Genomic DNA, 14,016 nt, shown 5'->3' with positions numbered 1-14,016 from the left:
CACACACACACACACACACACACACACACACACACACACACACACACACACACACACACACACACACACACACACAGGATGTATGTTCACCCATATAAGGATTTTTAAAGAAGCGGATTATATGGCTAGTTGTGTGTAAAGTTGCAGGTGAGCGTAGAACGACGAGATTTTAAAGGCGGTAAACTCAAAGACTATTTTTCTTTTATTCGATAGAATCAAAGAGTAGAACCAGAAAGAATAGAAATATTTCATTTTTTTGTCTTTTACACGCTCTTTATCGAATATATTACTATATAAATAAATAAACAAATAGTTTATAAATATAAATACATAAATAAATGCTTAGCATGGAGTATTATTATATTTGTTAAGTACCTACGACCGGGTTTGAATTAAAAATTAATTGTCAGGTAACAACAAAGTCAATAAAATCGATACACTAAAATATTTTATTTTTTATTATTTTTTAAAATATATTACAATTATTCATTTATACATAATAATATATATATTATATTATATGACTTCACAAGTATAGATCATTTTCACAATAACCATTAAAATTAACATTTTTGTTAATTTTCCCTCATGCTAAGATGTGACGCATTTTCACATTTTGAGTATATAAAAACTGTGAACCGAAAAAAAAAGTTAACCTTTGTGTATCACGAAGATTTAACTATTTTCAGTGTGATTTCAACATTCATTGTACAATTATTATCAAATCTTCATGGTAAATGTGTTGAATTATAATAAAAAAAATTCCATTTGCTCATTCCATTAATTTTCTTTTTGAAAGATTCGTCGAACGGAGAAAAATAATTTTGAAATATTATGTATAGGAACCCTATTATTATGTAACATGTATATAATATCAAAATGAATTTCGTGACATATTGTACATGAACTAAATCCTACGAATTCGATCGGTGCATGATCACGTGATAATCTTATGAAAAGACAGATTATTTGTTGATAGTTCGTTAATGTAACCAATAATAATAATAATAATCATACAACAAAACAGTTCATTAAGTCATACCAAGATTTCTACAGATACTTTATTAACCTATAGTTTGGTTTTATATAGATATTCTATTAAACATGGATTTTAAACATACTATACGGTTTGACTATAGTTAAAATTATTTTAGAATGTGAACGTTTTGATAATTATTGTTCGTGAAACAAAGAAAATTGGCCTTTATACCTAATTACTCGGGAAACACTTTAAAGCCTTCGAAGTGGTAGTAATAGAAAAATATAAATAATATTTCGTAATAAATACTTAAAAAAAATATAAAAAGGTCATAAAATCATATAGCATTTTATTTATCCATGGTTGTTAGATATAAATATATTTCTCGCGAAAAAATGAACATGAAAACTAATCTAAAGGTCGACATTTTATGTATATAATTAATACAATACTACATCAACACAAGCTATGGAATTATATTAATAAAGGAACATTTTTTTTTTTTTCATAATTTACGACATGGATCTAACTTAAACGTGTGAGAGCACTTAACGCCTTGACGATGCGTGGGGCTTGTTGTCAAACGATAATACTATGGACATATGCACAGCTGGCACACTATATGACTACACCTAACTTATATGAATTATTACACAATCATCAAATAACCACGCGTTTTAGGTACATTCGAAATATTTGAATAATACGAAGTCAATTTCTCAATAGAAAAATATAACGACAGGTTACGAGTACTTTCGATTTTCCTCGTGTAATACGCCAAATGTAAAATAAATTCATATGAAAATTCAGCATCAATCTTTTTAGTGTTTATCGATATTAATTTCTGTTATTTATGCTCGCTAGAGGGCTACAAGAGTTTACAATGAATTCATGGCATTGTGAACTTAAAAAACTATGGAGTTTCCTCGAGCTTACGTAATACTACAGTAATGTTATTTTTATATCATAACTCCGAACATAGACAATGTAACAACTTCAATTCCTATAATCGGTAGCATAATGACTAATTTTTAGTATATATTGGCTTATTATCAATAAAATGGCCTTTTCAATTTGTCAAACATACGTATGAGCATCGTGCATATACATTATACTCAGTATTCACTGTTCATATTTGTTTAGAACAGTTACTTCATAATATTATAATAGTATGATAGTTATTGGAATTTTTTTTTTTTTTTTGATATAACAAAGCGTGAATTACAGAAAAATTAAAAATGATTAAAGTGACAGAAAAATAAAAATAACGGTTCACGGGAGCAAACTCACAGTATAACCTCATCGGAAAGATAAATCATTGGTAAAATATTTTATACGTTCACGAGGCGAGAAGGTGTTTGCAATCCGTATTAACAAAGAAAAGAGGTTTGAAAAATAAGTTAAGAGTATTTCGTCGAAAATAATATGTACATAGAATGGCGCAGGAATCTCCAACACCTTATCACTCTGCGTTTTCAGAGTTCACTAGGATCGAGAATATATATACGAGTATAATAACCTGCATTTAGCGCAGTGCCTGTGAAATCATCTCGCCCGTCACTGAGGCAATAACGTTTTTGACACACTCAAAGCTCATCATATTCCGTTCGATCAGGGCCGGATTATGGTTATAATATATGGGCTTTTATAAATAGATGGGATTTTATTATCGGTAAGGATCTTTCATCCAAAACAATTTTATTTTTTTATTCAGATTTAGTAATTTTTAATAAATATTAATTAAAACATGTATAGTATATTTGCATATCGCGTATTATAGCCACGATTAATTTATAAAATAGTACTTGATATTTGTTAGCCAATGATTATAAAACACATCGAGGCCCCTTTCAACTTGCAGCCTTATACATTGTTATTATACATGTCAGAATACACGGTTTGTTTTGGGGGAAAACAAAGAGAACTCTGAAAAACCAATGATCGAATCACCTGAACATCCTACGAGGGACCCCTCCGCGCACAATAACAATAATAATAATAATATGTGATAGACTCGTCCGGAACAAGGAAACTGATTTCACGCAACAGTCTGTCGTTGTATGCGCGTGACAGAAGCCGGTGGGGACGGTGTACCGCCGCGGCGGGTTGAATAATCTCTACTCGGTGTGCTCTTCGATAAAAGCGTTTTGTTCTGTCGTTATATTTACACCGCGACGGTACATGTAATAAGTAATATATACATACCGCTGTTCTTGGGTTTAACACAGATTCGTCTTCCGTTTTGGTTATTATTACAAGCAATAATACATAAGTACAACTGGTACGTATAACTAGAAACGGGTATGATATTATTATATCCTTGAACGCAGGCGTGTGACAATACCACGAGTATACAAAACAGTAGGAAACGGCCGTCATATACATTGCGTCCATATATTTACACCGTGCAATGAAAATTCAATAAATGTGTTTATGGCATAGCGTTATTTTCGTGTACAAATGTGCATACGTGTGCGTGTGGGTACGGAGTATATTAGATGAATAGAACATTTTACCTAAACTCGAACAAAGGAACGGTATGACACAACAACCATGAATCTTCAAGTACGTGGTAAAAAAATACTGTAGCGTCCGTTTCGCGATGTATTCTGTAACAAACGGTAACGACCGTATTATTAAGATGAATTAAAGAAATATCGTTCGCAGAATACGTACATAACCTATATATTTTATACGCAAAAGGTGTTTGATAAATATATAATTAAGGTATGGACCATATGGAGTGTGAGCGGCTTTTTCGTTTCTTAACGTATACACTGCAGTAGGCACAAAATATAATATAGTTGAAAATCGTATGCACCGATATACAATGTATCAACGTAGACTGCTCATTGTCACGAGTTGGGTTTCGTAAACTTTAATGTGTAGAGAGGGGTCACGCTATACGTTCATAAAAAAAAAAAAAATTAAAACGTAGGAATATAATGTACCTATTGTATCTTATATACCTAAAAAACTTAACCAATGCGCGTGTTATTTAAAATATGATGCGATTGAGTGTGTTTGCGATTAGTTCATCAGACGGTTATTATAGTAAGTTTTGCGTTGCTGTACAATATTACTCGGAATTTCCTGCAACAATTTGTACACGTACTTTTATTAAAAACAAAACTTTTTTCATTATAAAATCACACGCACGACCATTGATGCGTTATCGTATTCTACGAATACGTTGTGAACAGTAAGTTTCTGGTACAAATGAACAGCGTGTTCTGCATTACCACAAATAACACGATAGATTAAATAAATCATATATGCCGGTGAAAGAACCTAAAACTTAATTTATAGATATACTAATGGACTTGTTAGTTATTGTTTAACATTTACACAATAAATGTATACGATTTAGTACTACTCGTATTAACCGAAAAAATGTCTAATTGTTTTAGGTAAAACGACGTGTATGCGTGTATATGGAATATTGCACTAATCGAGAGTACCAGCATTACATTCGAGCCATGGGCACGATAAATTCTCATTTTTCTCTATAAAAAATTGTGTAAAAGCATAAAAAAATGAACGCAATAAATAGACATGTGCGCGCGCCGGCTGTCACTGTGTACATTGTTTATTTGACGATCCGTGTAAAATATTTCGGTCGCGTTGTTTTATACCAAACTAACAATCTCGCTTGCTACGGTACATGGCAAACAAGGTGTTTAGTTTATTATTATTTATAGTATATTATGATTTTTTTTTCTATGATTTCGACAGTCTCACATTAATTTAAGTGTTACAGAGTGTACATACAATTAAATTTCCCGCTTCAATACATTTTCCTATGATTTATATATATATATATATACATATATATTATAACATAACGTCAGAATGAGACTACGAAAAACACATTGGTACCTTTGTAGAACATTATGTTCTATTTATACTCTCGTGAGCTTGCCTTATGTCATTTCGTCCAAACTTTGCACGAAGCGAGACGCACCTCTATTATCCACATTTTCAATATGCTTCGTTGTGTATTAATGATCACAAACCTTACCTATGACTTGTACCAAAAGAATTGATATGGAATAAACGTGCACGAGGCAAGGCGACGCAAAAAAAAATGTCTCAGCTTATTAAAGGTATCTGTGCATTTTTTTTTTTTTTTTTTTAGAGGGTAAACATTTTTAGTATGCTATTTCTATTAAAATGAACAACGATAAGCAGTCTTAAATTTTTTTGTGGTTTAAAAACGCATCAACAACTAATTACGTAATAAAAATAAAAATAGTTACCTAATACGTATTGATTAAGTAAATTTAAAATGTCAGCATAACAAAATTAAGACAAGAATAATTATTATCGCAGCTGTGATGTGTAAAAGTAGAAAATCCTATTTATTGAAAAAATGCAAATCTTATGTCTGATAAAAATTCAATAACTAAGCTGAAAAACATACATTAAAACTCATGATCACTCAAAGAGAAAATAATTATTTTATATTAATTTATAGTTAGTAAATCAAATGTGATGTATTTGATAATAACTGCTATTTTAAAAAAAAGTAAATAAATGCATTGAAAATATAATTTTTTTAAGACGATTTATTGAGTTCAAGAAAAATTTAATCCACATAAATACGGTGACGACGGAGCATTAATCATACATTGTCGATTTCATAATGGTGTGTCACGCGCCGGTATATACTATATGTTTCGCGGTGATTGACAAATAAAACTACATTATCTATAACTGTCAATGTTCAATACATGTGCAGTACACATATAATATAGTTAATATATGTATATATATATGCACATAAAACAAAGGAACAATTTCTTTTCAACATTAAAATATACAAAACCTTGAAATTATGATGATCGCAGAAATATAATCATGCAAATGTGTCCAAGATGTAACTTATACATTAGAAATAAATATGATGACACAGGTGATAATTAGTATACTTGTACAAAAATTAATACAAAAGTATAATACAACCTTTCAAAAAAAATGTCAATACTTGTCACTGGCTTAAAAAATAAAATGTAACAAATATTATAAGCGAATTAATATATTATTGTCGTATGTTATATCTTTAAAACGTAAGAAAGGGTAAAAAATCAATGTTCCAGCGACCCTCCAGTGAGTCCCTTATATGTTATTGTATATAATAGCTATGCCTTATACATATACATTTACCCCTCTACCTGTGAGTCTATCGCTAAGTTTAGTTAAAATATTCATACGATGAGCTTATTTTTTTTCTCTTATTTTTCCAAAACAATTTCCCACCCCTCAACGGTAAGTAGCACTTGATTACACACAATAAAATGGTGATAGGCCGAAGTCGGTTGCCAAGTCGTTGCATGTCCGGGTGACCCTATATATGTATATAAGTCATTCTATACAAAACACTAAAATTGTAAGGCCTATAAAAAGGGTAATCAACCCGACTTGCGATCTATAAAGCACGAAACTTAAATGATGTGTTTATAAATAACTTCAATTCACATAAAACATAATTTTTTGCGCAAATGTGAGTATTTTTATGGTGTGACTATTCAAACAAAAACGATATTATAATATATTAGTACATCCGATAAAATATAAATCGAAAAGCTGGGTCAGTCATAAAAATCAGTCAAATTATTATATTATAAGATAGTTCATACACAAGTATGAAATGTTTGGCACACTAAATTCTTCGTAGAAACGTGACAAACAAAAAGTGAATTATTTCCCTGCAGGATATACGATGGAAAATTTAACGCTCGCAAATAGGAGACACGAATTCTCTGCAGGACCACTTTTACTAACACCGAATGTAATATACACATATGTTTCTACAAAAATGACAGTCTGCTGAAAAACGTGGATGAGTTATATAGTGGTACTTACATACGATTAAACATAATTTATAATAATAATCTTAATTACGGAAATCAAGTGCCAATTTACAAATATACGAAGTGTTGTGACAATTAATATACATATTATGAATTGTAAAATAAACTAGGAATATCCAATAACAAATAGGTAAAACGAAAAAGAAAATAACGAACGGCATTTTTTCCAAACATTGGTATTACCTACAGATAATTGCAGGACAATATAACATATTTTTTATTTATATGTGGTAAGTAAAATTAATGCTTTTTTCTAGAATTTATTGAATTATCTTAAAATTAATTCGTTTAAAAAGTTCATTACAATCAATCATATAATGCAATAATTTAAAAAAATAATCTTAAATTTATAATAAATTTAAATTTATATATATATAATTTTTCTATTTAAAGGATAAGTATCTTAAACAATTCAGGATTGCGCAAAAGCTCAAATGTTGACCTTTATTATCAGTGTGCCAAATTTAAGAGACATACTCACATACGATGTATACGATATTTGAGATCGAACTAATGAAAAATAAGGTTTAATGCAGATTCATCGTAAAAATCTTTACATTTGCGTTTTAAAATTCCTAATAGTTTCTTATGAATGATAAGCCCTTGAAATTCACCCAAATCGTAATATTCACTGGAAACGCTTACTATATTTTATTATATTATGTTGTATATTTAATATAATATAATTGATTACTACTGCTGTTCGTTTGGGGGATGGTATTTTGCGCCAATTTTATTACTTGTAATTTGCGCCACCAATAGGTACATTTAAGCGCGTATGTAATTTACGTCAAAATATAAAAATTAAATATGTATTTTGCGCCACATCTAAAAGTTAATTTTGATAATTTGCGTCACAACAGAAAACGAAATGGAACATGTAATCTGCGCTACACTTTCAACTTTAATTATTGGAATTTACCAGTAAATACATTTACCGATAACACATCGGAAATGCGATAATACCAATTCGTGCCGGATTTATTATTGTTGTGTTCTAATAATAATAATAAGTAGAGGCGAAATCGAATACGTCTAACATAACGTGGTACGTCTAATATAATAAAAATTATCAATAATTATCATAGTATCCAATATTGAACAGCAGCATATTGATATTTACAATTAGTCCGATATTAATCGCGTGTGCGTTCATATTTCACATTTCAAAATTATATAAAAGTAATGGATACAAATATCGGTGAAATTATTAAAAGTACTAGGGACAAAGATTTATTATTATTTAAAAATGTTACGTATCGAAAATTTCATGAATCTAAAAATTGTTCAATTCGATGGCTTCGTACTGTCAGAACTTGCACACACATCTTCAGAAAATATTGTACAAATAGTTAAAATTGTAAATGAACATAACGGGCATGATCAACCAAGTATACACAGAAAAATATATTCAAATGGATGTAAGAGAAAAGCTATGAAAAATCTGTATACTATATTAAGTAAGATATTATGAACAGAAATTTCTGAAAATTTATCTAATTCACCAACCATTACTACCGATGATATATCATTAGTTCGACGAAATATGTATAACGCTGGTAGAAAAATGGTGCCACCATTACCAAAAGCAATGGAAGAATTGCAATAAGCAATTTTCTATTAAAGTGAACTTGATTGACCAATGGAATGGTTAAGAATACAATATTTTAATCTCCTTAAAAAAATTATTTAGTAATTTTAAAGCAACGCAAATTATAATTTTAATAAGGTGACAAATGGCGCAAATTATATTTTTTGTAGGTACACGATGGCGCAGATTACTTAATGCCCTTTTATTTAGTTTTGTGGAGCGCAAATTACAACTTTAAAAAATGGCACAAATTACCAAAATTAATTTTTTAAATGTGGCGCAAATTACATACGCCCATTCGTTTTTACTATGCAAGCAATTAAACGATTAATCGGTTTAAACAAGTTTGTGGTTTCATTCGTTTATATTATTTTTACTTTGTTAAGTGGTGCGAACGCATACATTCGGTGTAGGCCAAGATGAAAATATTTCAATTTCTTTTAGACAAAGATAAGTACCATAATAGAAATAATGAGTAACACGTAAGATTGTCGAATCTAATATTTATCAGTCTAAAAAATAAAAAATAAATAAAAACATAGAGAATCTTTTGTTCCTTATCTTAGCTGTAGATTTTTAAAATATACAATTACTCATAACTACTTATAATACGATAAAAATCATTAAAAAAAAATATATGTTTAAAATCACATACTTTTATTCAAATTCAAATAAAGTTTGGTTTCAATTTCAATAATATTTTGAATAAAATAATGCATACACTCAAGACAAAAAAAAAAAATTTAAAAATGTGAGACAAAAATTAATGAAAAAAATTAAAAATATGGACATGTCAGCATCAAAATTGAGATTATCAATATAAAGGTTACCGCAAAATTAAATCTCTTCATTTCTAGATCGGCAATTTAGAATGTAATATCCGTAAATAATAATAAATAATAATATCCGTAAATATCCATAAATAAATAATAATAATAATAAGTGTCCTTGAAATTGAAAGTCATATGTTGTACAATAATATAATATTAACGACAACGCAATAACTTATTATCTAGAGTACCTAAGTTTTTGTTTTGCTTACGAAATAATTTATATAGAAAAATAAAAACGTTTAACAAATATTTTATGTAGACTCTTAGACATGATATGCAGTAAGAAATTTATAAATAACATACTCGAGATGTTTACTGGGTATCATTTGCATATTTATCATTAGAAGATTTTTTATACTTCTTTTCTTTTGAAATTATTATTAATTGTTATGGTAAATTTAATTTCATCATAGTTTATAATTCTTAGTCAAATCGATATTCTACATAATATCTATAATTATCTATAATATAGTTATCTATAATTATTATTTATTCACCATGAAATAAATTGTTTGAACCTTTATAATATTAAAATATAAATATGCTTATAATTTTCCGAAATTAATATTAATAACATAAATAATATCGGCTAATGATTATAATTATAGATACGCAAAAATATTGCATTTGAACTATGAATAATTTAAAAAAGCACAATGACGTTATATAATGTTATTACATTTTTACTTTTTATTGAGATTTTCTAAAAAAGACGTTTTAGGTTTTTATATTGACTTAAGTATATAAAAATCATTAATTATTAAAACGCACAAAATTTCGGGGATAATAGTTAATTTTACATACAGTTTATTACACATTTTTGAATAAATTATTTACAATACAGCGCACAGTCGTTTTGAAAGTTATAAATGTTATACCTTAACAACAAACGATTCTAATTATTATTTAACTCAGTATAATACGAGTATACTTATCAATATGTATAGTTAAGAGTGAAAAAAAAATTATTCAATGACTATTTAAATGTAACTTAATGAGGTTTATTCAAAAGAGATAATAATATATACGTATATCTTTATAAGTTATAAAATTAACGCTAGTTAATGGTAAATAACATTTGAATTACGATTTCTAAACAAACTTAATGCTAAAAAAAAATAAAATATTAAATAAAATGTTATCAATTATTTGTGTTGAAAAAAAAATTAATTTTCGAAGGAAGTGTTGTGCTTAATATAATAAATTAGGCAAGAAGAGATAACAGTTATCTTATTTTAAATAAGCGAGAAAAAATCATGAAACATATAATTTGATTGTGATGGATATCGCACAAATCGTTTGTATTTACTTTCTGGAATATTGACGTGAAAAAAAATGAATAAAAAATTTTTTTAATGGAAATAAGTATTGTAAAATCTTTTTCCAGTGGAAAACTACAAATGGACATTGAAAAAACATACGATTGATTTTGTCATCCTTTAATATCAGCGTTTCTTAAAAGACTACAGTATGATAATATGTAATTAACAGACAAAATGAAGTAATAATACATTTCATGCGAATCAATAAATTTTGTAAATAATTTTGAATATCAAAAAATATATCATGTCAAATCGTACGTGTTGTGCGGTAACGAAATATTTGGACATTATCCAATGTATGACAAATCAGTTAGTGTGACCTATCCGAGTGCAAGTCCGCTTCAATCCATTTGACCAATTCTAAGCTTATCCGCGACGCAGTTAATATCAAAATTACGATTATTTTACAACCAGTATACAGAATAAGAAGAAAAAATTTTAATGGTCTTTGCGGCTAAAAACAAGGCTCAGATAAGCGCGTATCCAGGATTTTATTTCAAAAGGGGCTGAATAAAAATTTATAAACATCCTCAAACAGTAAAATAAAAAAAAATGATATTTAATGTATATAAATATACATATAACATGTCTAAATAATTGGAAGAATTTGGATTTTTTTCAATATTATCATACATAACCAACTATTGAGTTAAAGCAAATGTTAAGCAAAAGAAAAGAATTACCATTTTATTAAAATTTTTCAGCATTTATACATTCAAATAAAAAAATAAATAAAAGTTAGATAATAGCATAAAGTATAAGTAAAACACCATTATTGTGACGTAAAATGCAAGAACAATAAATTAAGAGTGACTAAAACTAAAACAGCTAATTGGCTTAGGTTATGCCTAAATGTAAATAAGAATGTATAAATATTAAATTACATACCAGTTTTAAATTTTTAGTCGGGGGAGAGGAGTCATTTTCAACTATAGGAGTCGGATCATCAGGATTGGAAGTTTCATTGAGTTGCATTTTATTCTAATTTGTAAGAAAATTAATAAACATTGGTACTAATTATCTAAATTTAATAACTTTAAAATAAAATATTAAATGTATTCATTTAATAATATAATAATAGTAAATCAAATTTCATTGACTTACTTTCGTAATTCGAATGATAAATTTGTCGATTATTATTTAAAAATTTAAAATCATATGTAATAATTTTTAAAATGTATTTATTATATGTAGGAATAATAAATATATGAAATATATTGTAATATAAAAAATAATTAGAAAAATAAATTAAGAATACTTTCTTGCAAGTGAACTCAGTTCGTTATAGACAGTAAATAAACACAAACGTAATTATTGTGATAGACTGTACAGTGTACACGAAATATTATTTATTGATAATATTATTTTCAGAAAAACTCGTGACTGTGCTTTTTGGCGATCGTAATCGACTATTTAAAATTAGTATTTATAATAGATTCCTAATATTGGTTCTCCTATGGTAAAGTGTTGCTCATGAACAATATTACGCTAAGATAAGCTAAAAAATTAAATATACGAATTTAAATTAAATACTATGTAATTTAAGACTGTTGCAACAACTTTCATAGACCATGGAAATAATTTTTAGATTTTCTTAAAATTTTGGGAAAGGGGCTGCAGCCCACTCAGCTCCCCCCATAAATACACTTCTGAATTCAGACCAAATCTCGATTAAAAATAGCATATGGAAATAAGTCGAAAAAAATGTTTCTGGACATTGAACTAGTAATAATTTTTATCTACTATTATATACAAACATGATGATCACAACGTACAAGAAATAATTCAACTTTTTAAGAGCAAAAAAACTATCATATCAAGTAAAACATACATACCTATTACATTGGTATTAACCCAAGAGAGGTTAGAAGTAAAAAAAAAAATTCCGTTAATCGCAATGATCAGTTGGTCAGTAAAAATACATGCAATTATAATAGTAGAGTCATAAATATGTTTACATATTTGTCAAAACTCTTAGTTAAACTCTCATTTGAAATTTATGAAATTCTTTTTATCCTATAAAATGAAAACAATAGATATAGAACAATGTTATTTTCTGAATCAGTGAGACTAAATATTTTTTAATTTTTAAACAGTTTGTATTTCATATTTCATAAACAATAGTATACAAATAAATTTCGTTACTCGTTTTAACTATATACACTGTTATTTATAAGTAATTTGAGATGCAAAAGAAAACAATCGGTTATTTTAATAATAAAAGTCGAAAAACGAACAAATTCCTTAGGTAGAACGAGTAAACTTTTCGCTCAACTACGGAAAAAAAAAGTGTTAATTTTAAGACGAACAGAAACACGGAAACTTTAGTCATTTAAAGAACCTAAGTACTACGTAAAAGAATGTTTGGTATTCTCACCAGTATATCAAATACTTAAACTACAATGAACATCGAATAACGAATTAACTACCTTGTGTAATGGCGACAGTAAGCAGGATACGGGTCCTAGAAGCACAATCACAAATCAGACGGAAAAAACTGATGAAACGGTTGGGCGAAAAACAATAACGTATTGGAACAATACGCACGGCGCACGGTACGGGACGGTATGAACGCGAGCGCGACCGAACGATCGACTGGCACTGTACGAAACTACGAACGCACGCGGCAACGAACAAGAGCGGTGCATGTGCGTTGTGACTGGGTATAGGTGGTAGTGGCACGGCGTCGGCGACTGGGAGACAAAGACGGACGACCATAACCAATGGTGACACGGTGCCTCCAGAAGCCCGTTGGTACACATATTTTCCATGACCGGGTACGTACCGTAACTGTGTTAACGTGTTCCTCTTACCAACACTTATTTTACCTGTTTCGGTTTTTTTTTTTTTATTTTTTTTTTTGACTCTGTTGAGGCCACGGTGTTGGACAATAATGCGTCATCACGTCGTTCACGTATGAGTAACGAAACAAAGAAATGAGTTTAACAGAGTTCTAATTAATATCGAGATAAAAAGAATAATTATAAGCTAATTATTCATATCCATTGTGTCCAAAACGAATACTCGTGATAAAAACGATGTATAAAAAAAAAGCGGAAGAAGCGACGTGTAACAACTTAAATAGTTAAAAAAAAAGTTAGACTCTTTGTACATGTATTGATGTTTAATTGTATAGAATACGTTCAAAATTACATAAATATACATTTTATCATATTATCGTGCAAAGTGTTTACAAAAACGTATAAAGTATACTTATCTCTCGCGAAACATAATATTCTTCGAGGTATTCTTCGGTGCGCGCAAGAAACAAATTTGAATGATAACCAATGCATGTTGTGTCATCGTGCCGCGTTCACTTCCGAGGAGAATCTTCGAACACCGACGTCTTTTACAGACGAATTTCAGGGAAATCCGTGTGGTCGAGCGTTTAACCGCGCGTACATATACCGCGGTCATA

The 14,016-nt window shown here is 28.8% G+C and overlaps 1 protein-coding gene across 2 annotated transcripts in view; it reads right to left on the bottom strand.

Annotated features, from left to right (window-relative positions):
* LOC112679255 (CTL-like protein 2) overlaps positions 1-13,112 on the bottom strand; it is a 45,200-nt gene extending 32,088 nt beyond the window's left edge. The window contains exon 1 of one of the 2 annotated variants that reach the window (XM_025548980.1): positions 13,028-13,112. The gene's annotated coding sequence lies outside the window, so the exon portion shown is untranslated. Of the gene's footprint in view, positions 1-3,495; positions 3,581-13,027 lie in introns of those variants that run through there. The other variant, XM_025548981.1, reaches the window with a different exon arrangement.
* Positions 13,113-14,016: the final 904 nt, after the last annotated feature.

The sequence above is a fragment of the Sipha flava genome, unplaced genomic scaffold, assembly GCF_003268045.1.
Source record: "Sipha flava isolate LNK unplaced genomic scaffold, YSA_version1 133_pilon_pilon, whole genome shotgun sequence".
Taxonomy (NCBI): Eukaryota; Metazoa; Arthropoda; class Insecta; order Hemiptera; family Aphididae; genus Sipha; species Sipha flava.
This window is presented reverse-complemented; position numbering and strand designations above follow the sequence as displayed.